This window comes from Cataglyphis hispanica, chromosome 15, assembly GCF_021464435.1.
Source record: "Cataglyphis hispanica isolate Lineage 1 chromosome 15, ULB_Chis1_1.0, whole genome shotgun sequence".
NCBI lineage: Eukaryota > Metazoa > Arthropoda > Insecta > Hymenoptera > Formicidae > Cataglyphis > Cataglyphis hispanica.
In genome coordinates this window covers 5,020,836-5,034,003 of record NC_065968.1, presented here as the reverse complement: position 1 = coordinate 5,034,003, position 13,168 = coordinate 5,020,836, and the positions used below count along the sequence as shown (strand labels likewise).

The window sequence follows — 13,168 nt, the reverse complement described above, 5'->3', positions numbered from 1 at the left end:
GGGTTTGTGGGTTACACGACGGACGGACAGACCGAGCGCAATTATTCGGCGCGCACGACGAGCCATGCTAATGAATATTGATGTGCCTCGCCAGTACGCTTCGCTCGAGGTCAATACATTAGCATTATTAACACTTCGGGGCATCGAATCGCGCGGCTCGACACGACGAAAGAGAAAATACGCTCGCGATTTACGTGGTATTCCATTATCCTTCATCAACAAACACGTGGCCGATCTAACTCTCCTTGTTCCGTTTTGCCTTTTTACATATTTCTCAGTATGACAAATTTACTATTGAATAATCATCTTCTGAATAATTTCTTCCGATCAATTAGCTTTTATAATCGAGCAAGAAGAGTTAGAAAAAGGACGGAAATACAATTTGCGAAAGCGGTACTCTCGGTCTCTCCATTTGATAAATTTTTTTTATCATCTTAATGAGATCCGCAATTGTGCCACTAGACAATCTTTCGTCGTGGAAAAACGGATACCGAGGTAGCATGCTGAATCAAGGAAAATGCGGTGTCGGCTATTCTCGCATTTTATCGATTACCTTTAAGCAATACTTCGGTGCTTTTTGTTTTGAGCCCGCAGTTAACTTTTCTAGAAAGATGTCTACCGGTCGTTAAACGATTAAACGAGAAGAAATGTCTGCTGAGAGCTTTTCTCGAATTGCTTCAAAAGTTTTGCCGATACTTCAGTTTGAAACGGCTTTCTAGATTTTCTTGGCTTTTTTTTTTTTTTGAAAAAAGTATACACAAAATTTCATTTTGCCATGAAATTATAAATGTATGAATTAATGTATACAATTCTAAATACTTATAAGAAATTTGATCATCAATTTCAATAATTTTAATAATTTGTATAATTTTATTTAGATTTATTTTTTTTATATTTCCGAGAATGATTTAGCCTAATCTAAAAATATTAAAATTTTTAAATAAAATTTATATAATTTTTTCCTTTCTCTCTTATATTGATTTTTTCTGTCGGTACATCTTCCAATATCAATTACTTAAAAAAAATGAATTTGAAATATACTGATATCGGTTTTTTTTTTGTGCATTGCAAATTCTGCATCATAATTGTGCATATGTCATTGAATAAAAAATCGGGTTTCCTAACTGAGACCTCGTTTATTAAATTCATTGCAAAACGATCGAAGCAAGATTCTTAATGAATGACGCTTTATAAAGAAAAAGACAAAATAAAACAGCAGATTATAGCCGATAATAATGGTCAATAATTTTTTCGCGACAAGCGTCGGCAACGCAGGGGGTGTCGCTAAAAAATAGACACGAAGTGCCGTGTGAATAAATCAGGCTGGGAACTGGCAGATGATATTGACTCGCCTTGACTTGCCCCTACGAAGTATTGTTGCCGGCCACGAAATTTGACAGCGGACTGACAGTGCCGTTCCCCAATGACCATCTCCAATCCCCCTCCCTCGGGCAATCTAAATTGTTTTATAATCTTCCCGCTGGCTGTATACCCATATCCTGACTTTAATGTTGCGAATAAACTCTTGGGTAATTTTAACGTGAAACTCTTTAAGATCCAATTTTTTGTGGTTTACTTTTTCATCAAACAAACATTAAGAAATAATTTTAGATGATTAATTATAATTGCTGTAATTATATAAAATTTCTCCCTAGAGCGAGTAAAAATAAAAGATTGATGAAAAATTCTTTTACAAATTTTTGACGATGGGATCAAACAAAAAACAGAAGTTTTGTTTGCTTGCGGAGATTTCATTTACGATAAATATGCGTAGTAACACCGACCTATCTCACCTCGAGCTACACGCGCAGGCTGTTATTTAAAAGATTTTAACAAATGACTAGTCAGACTAGGCTCCTTATTATCCATGACTTCTTGGAGCACCATAGGACGCTAATTGCAAACTTTCATTACGAGTCACGCTCGGCTCGACGCAACGCTGATCGCGATAGGCTTCCGCGAGATCTTAGAGAAGCTTCAGCGAGAGCTCAAATGAGAGAAAGAGAAGAGAAAGGAGCGCACAAAGCGCTGAATAGGTAGCGTTATACGCTCATAAATATTGAGATACTGCTCTGCCTGAGCTGATATGGAAGTATTTATTACAAGTCCATCGCAATATATTCATAATACAATTGTTGCATTAACGAGAAATGGTAATGATATTTACTGACGTTAAAACGATCGTAAATAGAGTCTAAACAACAGTTTAAGATGAAATAAAAAAGATCTCTATTTCTAATATTACTTCTTAAAAAATATGAATTTAATTCCAATATAATTATTTTTAAATTTTATTTAAAAAATTTAAAATAATCAAAGTAGTGTAAACGTTATCCATATATTTGAACCAATAATCTGTAATTACTAATATAATTACTATTCTTTATTAAATTATTACTGATAAATCTAGACATCATCATGCATGGCAAGAGCTTGTAATTTGCATATATTAGAATATTTCAGCGATGCATATCGCGAGTCGCGAAAATAACATCTCTCAACAATGTCATCTGTCCTCATCTCTATTCCGGAAGAAAATTCACTCAAAAACACGCTCGCTTCATCATAGACGATCCTACCGTATCGATAATCACGAATGATCGATCATTCATCCGACGAGGACGTACGCACGCATCGATTAGGCCCGCATTTCGCGTCTTCGCACGCTCGCCGCGTGCGTGGGCGATCTGTCTCGAAGCCGAACAGCCAATGCACGCGTGCGGTGTGCACGTGTGTTCGTGACTCATAGTAGGCATTCTCGCGAAGATAAACCGGTAAGCAACTCGCGACCGTTACATCGCGAACACCACTTTGTCGCGACCTCGTCCGTCTCGCGCCGCATCTAAAGTCGCGGCGTTTGTACAAGTGTCGGCGAGGATTCACGCCACCTTGTCACGCTCTTGTACGTCCGCGAGCGGAACGAATGGATTTAGGAGAGAGAGAGAGAGATGAAGCACTTCCAACGACGGAGAGATTGGTGTGTATGGTCGTTCAACTCTTTTCGCCGCTCCGTAATGGATTGCGTGGACTTTTCGAGAGTAAAATTGGACGTTTCGTGTACCCAGGAGGCATACATTGTTATAAATTTAGTTTATGATATATTTCGCGACAAGCGAGAATTTATCTACGAGATCCAACGAAGATGAACGCGGCTGAGGAAAATTGAGCGCTTTTGCGAAATAGTGGTGCCCCTTCGGGAGGCTCGAATTAAAGATACGTACGTTGAACTGTAACTCAGTTTCAAGATAGTTTTACGCTCCCCGTCTTAATGATTTGTCATTAATAGCTGTCGGCATCTGTAGTTTCGAGTAGTTTAATGTAAAAAATTGACTATATCAAAAATAATAATATTGCGATGTCAAGCTAAAAATAGACTAGAACTGTAGACAGTAGTGACAGACAGTTATTAGTCAGACGTCGACTTTCTTCTTGTACGATCTTTTTATTTTAGAGCTATGCGCGCAAAATATATGTTAAATATCTTATTATGGAATGCTTTTCCTGTAGATATTACTATTTTCTTTTAATTGGCACATTTCTCACAGTTTAATTGACATTAATTGAGAATATTTAAGAAGTATTATGAAAGGGTAGAACACACATCGTAGCCTTAAATTTTGCAATCCTAAATTACTTGTCGTCGTTCGTAGAAATTTATTTTGCCATTTATCAGCAACTATAATTCGTTAATGTCAGACTGTAGAATCACACAAAGTTAACATATGCCTTGATAAAATTCTACGAATGCGATATCGCGTAGCCGTTTGCGACGGTCTCTTTCATTCGTTTGCTAAATTAACGACTTATTCCAAGTATTACTGAATTACTCTCTCGAACCGCAGGGGGTCAATACGACCGTAACACTCAGTAAAACTTGTCTTCTTTTTGAGCAAATATCGCCATTTGTCCGGCGCCGATGAATTACGATCGGCAATAAATCAAAACAGGCGTGGCGCGATTTGAATTTGTGGCTATCCCTTTATTCGATCCTTTGAATTTCGCGCAATATGCGCGCCTCGAGCTCTATCGCAAATGCACAACAACAATAACGTTGTAAATTGCGAAACTAAATTGCACCATAATACGTGCATATATAATTACTAACGAGCATATATTATACAATATTCCACAAAAGCTATTGAAATGATTTTGCATAATCACAAGCTATTATATGTAATTACTCTACTCTTCACTTTAACAACTGTTTACTGCAATTTGAGCACAATTTATACAACGCGCTAAAGAAAAGCTTGAAACCTTGAGCTAATTAGATTTAACGGTAGCAAATTTTCAAGAAACTTGCAAAAGAAAATTTTAATCACGATCGAAAAATTACTAAGATTCTTACAAAATCAAAGTCTTTTTATTTAATATATATATATATATATATATATATATATATATATATATATATTTGATGTAAATTATTTATCCTAACTTAATATCAAGTAAAAAGATATTTTAATGAGTAGTAATTAATATATTAACTAACTGCTTGGAACTGCTCTAGCAAATCGCTACCCAACAAGACCATTAAGATTCTGCACTTGAGCAGCGTCGTAAATTTGTGTAACCAAGTTTCCACGATCCCGAAGAAACCATCTCGAATGTTAGCGCGCGATAGCCGTTTGTTCTCGCGTTCGTTGTCGCGCAGCATTTAACACCAGAGCTAAAGAGAAAGTTAAGTCCTCTTCCTTTTTTTTGCACCTTTTCACATCCCTTCGTCTTTCAACCGCGACACTTTATCGCGCTTACGTATCAGCTGCGAGTTGGCGGGATAGGAACCTTACATATACGAGAGAAAGAACGCGTAGGCGCGATCGCTTCTATCCACCTTAAGTCGTCCGAAGAAGTCATCAACCACCCCGTTCGAAGGATTTTACGACTGTCGGGCGTAAGTCAGTATTTAACGCTAGTAAATCAAGCGACAGCGATTCGAATGTCATAAACTTTTACGACGTTTAATGATCGACATTGCATCTCGCTCCGGCTCGTATGCCAATGCCGCTGAATCGGCTCACGCGCACGTAATCATCAAGATATTTGCATATATTAGGCTGATGCATTTCCAATTGCGAATCGTGGATATTTCGATTTAATCGTGCGGAATTCGCTTGAGACAAGTACGATGGGAAATACTTGATGTGCGCAATTTTACATATGCAAAAAATAATTATAAAAATTTTATGGAACATGTTTTAAAAGTTGTATTACTTTTTGAGCTTGTTCTACGGCAAAATTAAAATTTTCTTTCAGTCAAAAAAAAAAAAGGTTACTGAGTGAATTTTTTTCAAGACTTATTTAATTATGTATTCATTTAATTACAGCTCAAGTCAAAATTCTATTAAGTTTCTTTAATATATAACATGTTAATTTATAATTTTCTACTATATACAGATGTTACTGCTATCTGATAAATATTGAATATTTTACTTTAGGATATCTCTTTTCGCGCGCAGAAACTAATAATATGAAATAATATGGCGGGAGCGGGGGCAGGCGTAAAAAGACGGCGCATTTTCAGAAAAATAATTAATCGTCACGCGCTCAGGCATAATGATTCGACGATTAAAGGTGAGAAACTTCGTGCTGAAGTACGAGAATCTCGGCTCGTTCGTCCCGCCAATTAAGAAGAGTCATGATACTCAGCGCAAGATCTTGCAAATTAAAACGAAAAGCTCGTTTGCCTCGCGAAGCGCGACTTTCCAGAGACGCGAGGCGATGCTGCCACTTTCGTTTTCACCTTTCTCGGCTAGTTATGCTAATTTTATTTTTCCGATGCATCGTCTCGATAATATTAGATCATTAAATCATCCGTTGTGTCCGTGTAAACCCGTTGTAACCTTAGCTCCCATAATCGTGGATGAGAAACGGCGAGTAAAGGCGCATTCGGTGTGTATGCAAATATTTCAGGCTCGTACCCGCGTGTCATGTTTAAGTGATTTTTAAATAACACGCGATACCCTCTGCTCACGACCCATTATCGCTTGATATCTGATGCGGTTTCGCGAAGAATTCCCCATGTAATATTCCGATCCATACTTTAAGGAAACAAATCTCAATTTCCGATTCGAATTTTGTGTTTTGTCGTTTTCTAATTTTATCGTTCTTTAACAATTCTGCAAGCGATATGCTTTTTATGTTTTTTATGTCAGAAAAATTTCTAGCGTCAAATTTTGCACGCATTATTTTTTTCTTTTTTTCCATGTGTATTATTAATAGTATTAACATATTAGAAAGTTTAAGAAAATAAACTTAAAATAAAAGCATATTAAGTCTTTAACATCACGAAGGATTTTTTACAATTATTTTTAATGCACTTTATTAATTGAATTGAATAAATGACATATGTTTTGTTTGCATATTTTACAATGTATATTGCCAAAAATATATGAATAAGAATAACGTAAAGATAGAAAATATGCGAGATATTTTCCAAAAATCACATAATCGTTAGCGCGCGGTTTTGATTGGTCCAGCGACTATGTCCTCGTCGTGATCTCGACGACCTTGGAGAGCCGTGGCTACCACAACATCGGCGAATAACCTCACCTGGCCTTATCCACTCGTCCTTCCTCGCCACCCCTTGTCCACCTACCAATCTCATCCTACATCGGATCGATCTTAAGCGTCTTTCACACTAAAAATTTCTATCCAAATTTTAGTCTAAATGAAAAAAAAAAAAAAAAACAAAATAAGAATTTTAATATTATGTCATCATGAATAATACGTATGTAAAAAATTAAAATTTATCTTATTAAATCTCTAAATACATTTTTCGATATATGAGTAATATAATGTGCTAGCTAATATTGTCGAAGAGCTATTCGATAAATCAGTTTTTCGATAAACCATCTTTGTCGAGAGACTGGTACTTGAACAATTTGTTGGCCCATCAAGTATAATCAAAAGCTTTTTTCTAGTCCTCAATACTTTGCATATATAATCAAGACAACACTTCAACACGCTGGAACAAAATGCTCTTGCATTGATGAGTGTTTTAGTACGTTGGTGAAAAGAGGAGAACGTTGAAGTACGGCATCACATATTTTTTTAATTTACACAGTAATTGAATAATATTAATATACAAGCTAAATATTCTGTATTCTCGAGTTGTGTGATATTTTTATCTTATTAGCATTGAATTATTAAATTGGTATATACATTATGAATATTATATTGTAAATTCCTTCGTAATTATTAAAAGCATTCCACAAACCCTGAATCAAAATCATAACTAAAATTTTGCTACTCCATTATCTTGTAATTAGGTTAATTTCATGTCACTTGATTACTTGCTCGAAAATAGATTACACAAGTATGCAGGGCGTAGCTGAGAAAGATCGTAATGCCTTATTATCTCGCACGACAAAGTAGGTCAATCGATTATACGATAAATCATTTAAATATTGTCAATTTAAATGTCTCCTCAGACTTGAAACTTTTCGAAAATTGAAACAATTCTGTTGATGATATTCATCTGTATTTTCCGCTCAAACATGCGTGCGTGTGCGCACTTATATATGTGGGTCAGCTATCAAATCAGCGTAAACTTTCTTTATCGTCAGATGCCTTATCGAGAGTAAATACGAAAAGGAAGGCTTCGTAGTACTACGAAGATAAGGGACCGCCTACGTCGTTCATTCATTCTTCGTCGATGCTTGTTCTAATTAGCATCGGTCAACTTTGACATGGGCAATTAAAAAAAATGTAGCTTATCACATACTCGGCTCCGAGTCGACCGGATGTTGTGGAATCGTTATTTTGCAACAACATCCTTTGTAAGACTTGTAAAACTAATCCAAATCAAATTTCAATTTATCATGCATGAGTCGCTACAATCATTTTAGAATATATTGTAAAATAGGAAAATTTTTCAAAATTTTATACGACCATCTATTTGCTTGGAAAGAATTTTGTGGGATTTCTGAAGCATTTCTTTCACGTATAGCTTCATGAAAGAAATAAAATCTTGATACTGTTAAGTTAGAGAAAATGAATATCTACTTTTTATTTAATAAAACTTGTGTTTCTTCGATTACGAAGAAGTTTGAAGAAGAGCATGATATCGGGAAATTTTGAGAGAAAATTTCGTGAAAACTTGTTGCTCTTTTCACTCAGAACTTTTGATATACTTTGTATGCACTTCTGGAAATAGAATTTTGTTAGAGTTGTTCTTCGCACGCGTGTCTCGGGACCATCGAGTTTGCAAAATTTCGAACACATTCATTCCCAGCGCATAAGGAATACGCCGCCGTTCCTTCTTCGAGGAACAATAAAATATATATCGCGTTCGTTAATATTTCACGCGAACATTGTCATCAACGGCTATCTAAAGTATTTATGTTAGGGGAAACCAGCTGGTTGTCATTCGTTCGCGCGTATTTGTGTAACTCACGAGAAAGCCATTCACTCGCTGTAAAATATTCTGGTAGCAACGGCATTAACTGGAAGCAATAATTTCTACGGCGACTTCGCGACATTCCGGTTTTTTCTCTTCTCTTTCTCGTATGCGCACTTTAGTACACTGAGTGGCCGGCCGGCCGGCCGACATCGCATTCGGGAAGGAATGCAAACACGACGGAACTGTGTGCGCATTGCTTATGTACCCACGTGGGTGGTTAGCTAAAGTGGGTGGCTGCTTGGCCGGCTGCACCGATCAGTGGGAGAGGAGTGCTGCCTCAAGTGTTCACTGTACTCGACTCCACGAGCTTATAACCCCCGGTTTACCTTTCTGTCGACCTTCGACACATCAAGCTGAAAAGACTTTGTCGACGATCAATGAGTGTCATGAATATAATATCAATTTTAAAAATTCATTTAATATTTATAGTGAAACTTGGAATTACATCACGGTGAAATAATAATATGAATGGTGTTTGGCAAAATATTTTTAAAAAATTTATAGATATCAAAAGGTCTTGAAAAATTGCAATTAAAATTAAAAAGACCTGGAAATTATCGAATAACTCGGCAAAAGAATGAAATTTATGGAATCTAACATGCAGCACTGATGTTGAATTTGTAATTTTATAATTTTATCTGTCAGATGAAAATATTGGAAATACTTGTAGCAATTTTAATTAAAAAATATCCGTTTTATTGGAGATTTCAATAGAAAATATAAATACACCCCTATATAATTCTATATATGTAACCCGTATGTAGCGTAATGCGACATGACGCGGATTATTTGCCGAACGATTGCGTGACACCGTCATTGTATCACGCTGCTGATATGCGAGCAACTCGGCGGGGCCATTAAAACTTGAGTCGTAATAACACTCGGCTTCGCACGCACCTTTGGCTCTCCACGTGGCGGCGATAACGTTTATGAAAACGCTGCTGCTCGACTTTATGACGCGTGATAGCGACTTAACAACTGGGACGATACCGCCGGGAAAGATACGCGCGAGACTCGCAGAAACAATAATCGCGCTTCTTCGAGTCCAAGCTGTATGCAACATGCTAATATCATCTAGAACTAGACGATACACTTTAAAAAATATAATAAAGGTATTGAATTTCTACATGTGATATAAGATATATCAAACTAAATACAATTTAAAGAAATATAAACAAAATTTCAATTATTTCTCTTCTGTAAATTTTGTTTTTTGATCAATCGAATCTCTGTATAATTAATTTTCTCTGCTTCGTATTGTTGTTTGACTGCTTTTTGCGAAACATAGGCCAATTGAGGTCAAACTAGACAACGTCAGTGCGTTTCAACAAAATTCTCGATTAATTAAAACGTCGACCTAAGCGGCACGGGCCTAAAGCGTTTCGAGGCGACGCGACTCAAGTGCAATCAGCAGTTGCAGCATCAGTTAGACCAATGCGACCGCGTCTCGCGGCGTGCATCTTAATTACTCTTGCAAATACACGCCGCTGGCTGGGCCGGGAGACAAATTGCATTCCTCGGTGGGGCCGATCGGAGTGCAATTATACGACGTCTCATAATTCAGTCCCTTCTTCCTGGCCCGTGCTTCCATTGTATACTCCGTCTTTGCATGACCAGAACCGACAAGATTGCCTCTTGATCGTCGTGGACCGTCTCCCTCTTTTGCACGCAAAGAACACGCGAGGAGCAAAATCGTGCAAATCTCATCTATTCGTGCAAACGATCGACGCGGCTGCGTAGGACGCGCGGTGATCCTTTTCCTGCCAACTTTTTCATATATATATGTGTGCGCGCACGTGCGCGCGATGACATGTGGGCGTCGTGCCCACATTCTCCAATGTTCTCTCCGCCGTTTTCCGGAGCTCTTCAATGTTCTCTGCAATGCTCTTCAATTCGCTCTCCGTCAACAGATCGTTGAGATCTTGACGGAAGTCTCGGTTGTTTTAAGCACTCCTCGCGCTCCGAGTTACCTTCTCCTTCAGCATTTTTGCGTACCGTATTTGATATTTAAAAGAGTGCTGCATACGAAATAGGTAGGTTGAAGACAGACATTTCGCACGAACCGTTTAATCTTTCATACTCGAGCTGACATATTCCATTAGTACATATCCACGTGACGCTTTCTATCTCTTTATCGATTATATATACTTTTCCAACGTGAAATCAGAGTTTTGAAACTTGCAATTACTCATGTCATGTGTACTTTGGTTTGGACTATATTATGACTAATGACAGATGACAACGTGTAAAATCCGCCTGCTAATTATTTAATTCGATTTTTATGTCTCAAATCTCGAGTCGGTCAGGTATTGGCGTTTTCGCTCGAAGAAATCGATCGAAGCAGATAAGACGCGATAACGAATCGCTAATCATATCGATGTTATATAAGATCCTATTTTTATCTGATAAAAGATATTTAGCGATTTTCCTTCATTGCCGTTGTGCGAATGAAACAGGCAGAATAGTCTGCGACCAGAAGGCCCATTTGCCGTAATAGACTCATTGTTTCGCCACAAACATGTGATATATGCTCGTACGTATAAAGCCGGCGCGCGAGATTAGCCGCGCCGATAAGCGAATTAATTAATTCCCAAATTACGGCAAAATGCGCGCACCGGCTCTAATTAACTCGGGTCCGTTTAAGATTGCGATCGCGCGGCGTCACCTGCGGCCTTCCCTGCGACGGGCAATACTTCCTCGACTGTTATCTACGCCGATGTCACCGTTGTCACTTTAACGTGCGACGAATCGCACGTTCGCTTCGTTATATAAGTGCGACCGACGTATATTGCCTCACAGTGAAAAACGTCAACATCGTGCCTTCGTAAATCTCGATAATATTTCAAAACGCATTAACTATATTTTTTCGCATTTTGAAGGAAATTACTTTAAGAACCGCTACAATTAGATATTTTAACAATATTCGTAAATTTAAAAAGATAAGATTGTAAATATGTTTTTTTATAAAATTCCAATGTATATTGAACACATTATATTCGCGTGTATGATTTTAAATATATCAAGATAAAATTTATGTTTAAGTAATATTAGCAGTGATAACGTCGCGTCGAACGGAAATCGCATTGATATAAACGCAAAATTAAATTGAGTTGAATCAAAGTATTTTTCTGACCACAAATATTATTGGTTCCAAATTCGCGATATAACTTTAGAGGTTTTGTAAGCTTAAAATACTGGAGATACTAAAATACTGGCAATGTGTTTAGCAGTAAATGAGGAAACGCTTTTACTGTCGTCGCTGTCATCATTTGCATCGGTATAACTGCGACAAATGTTCTTATTGGATATGCAAACTTAAACGCGCGGCCTTTGTCGCGCTGCAGCAAACTTTGCGGATGCACTCGCGGCACGCTATAGTTTCATGACCTAGAATTAAACGTGACGTATGCGGATAATAATTATTATTACGTTTGCAGGGTTATGAATATGATGTGGATAACAATTATTGTCTCACTTATAGTCTCTTAATATATTAACAGCGTTGAGGCTGATACACTTATGATAAAATAAATTGGTGCTGTAAATCTACCAGACTTTTCTAGCTATATATTTTCGTAATTATAACAATTTCAAATGATTTTCCAAATTTTTAATTTATTAATTTATAATTGTTTACCAAATAATAATATAATATATTATTAATGATATTGCAGATATTTTGTAGTATTAGTATTAGAAGTTGAATTAATTCTTTAGAGTTATTATTTAATTGACCACACCACCAGGCCAGTGTATTTGCGTGTCCACGCTCAATCTAGCAAAGGTAAATTAATCAAATGTGATCTATAGTCATCATCCCGGATGTGTTGAGTGAATCATACAAGAGCTACAAAGTGAACATTATTTTTAGTCCTATCTAGTTGTATGTAGAATAAAATGATAGACCATTTTCATAATGTAAGAGATATATCTTAACCATTTTTAAGATTTTGACAAATAAAGAGAAATAAACTTATTCCAGCTTTATATTTTTATCGGATATATTTAATCCAAACAAGCATCAATATTGAATACATACGATATTCGTCTCTCAAAATGAATGCGTTTATCTCTTCAAGATAAATTTATATCAACTGATTGCAACCTATTCATTACTCCATTTATATTTATGCCATTCATACAAATCGCGAATAACGGAGAATACCCGAAATTGGAAAAAAATTCGATACATCTCTTTTAATACCCTGAATGCATTGTCACTATCGAGGCAATTTTTTTTATACACCTTCCCTGTGGGTGAGAAAATAGAAAACCTCCCCTCCTTCGATCCCCTTCGAGCATCGCGAGTCTCGGTTACGCAAGCACGAGTCGCGTCATTGCAGCTGCAGCAGGGATCCCCGTTGCAGTTTCTGCCGTCATCCCCACTATCGACGACGATCGGCGCGACGCGGCGAAGACGAAGAGCACGCCGAGGTCCGGTCCTCGCGGCGAACGGCACATGCGACGCACGTCTCTCATTCTCTCTCCCTCTTTCTCTCTTTCTCTCGGTATCTCGTGAGCGCTCAGATCGTGAATGCGCGGCCAGTCGATGTACGTGCACACGTGTGAGCACACGTACGAGAGGCACACGCGTGAGAAACTCGCGGGCTGTCTTTTAAATCGCGCCGTTCCCTTTCGGGATAGGGATATTCGGCATAAGACAGATCCCGAAAACATTTGTTTAGGACTGGTAATTTTTGGGACGAATTTAAGTAAAGCTGAGCGATTCTTTTTTTAATCCGCACAAAATTGGCGTTAGATTTT

At 37.4% G+C, this 13,168-nt stretch overlaps 2 protein-coding genes across 11 annotated transcripts in view; one reads left to right on the top strand and one right to left on the bottom strand.

The window, feature by feature from the left end:
* Nucleotides 1–13,168, bottom strand: part of LOC126855043 (putative sodium-dependent multivitamin transporter) — a 132,786-nt gene that overhangs the window by 41,293 nt on the left and 78,325 nt on the right. The gene's annotated exons all lie outside the window — the stretch shown is intronic.
* The window catches only part of LOC126855031 (tensin-1), a 154,850-nt gene that overhangs the window by 67,669 nt on the left and 74,013 nt on the right, over nucleotides 1–13,168 (top strand). Inside the window, exon 1 of one of the 10 annotated variants that reach the window (XM_050602331.1) lies at nucleotides 12,954–13,094. The exons of 8 other annotated variants lie outside the window; for them this stretch is intronic. The gene's annotated coding sequence lies outside the window, so the exon portion shown is untranslated. Of the gene's footprint in view, nucleotides 1–12,953; nucleotides 13,095–13,168 lie in introns of those variants that run through there. One more of the 10 variants, XM_050602335.1, reaches the window with a different exon arrangement.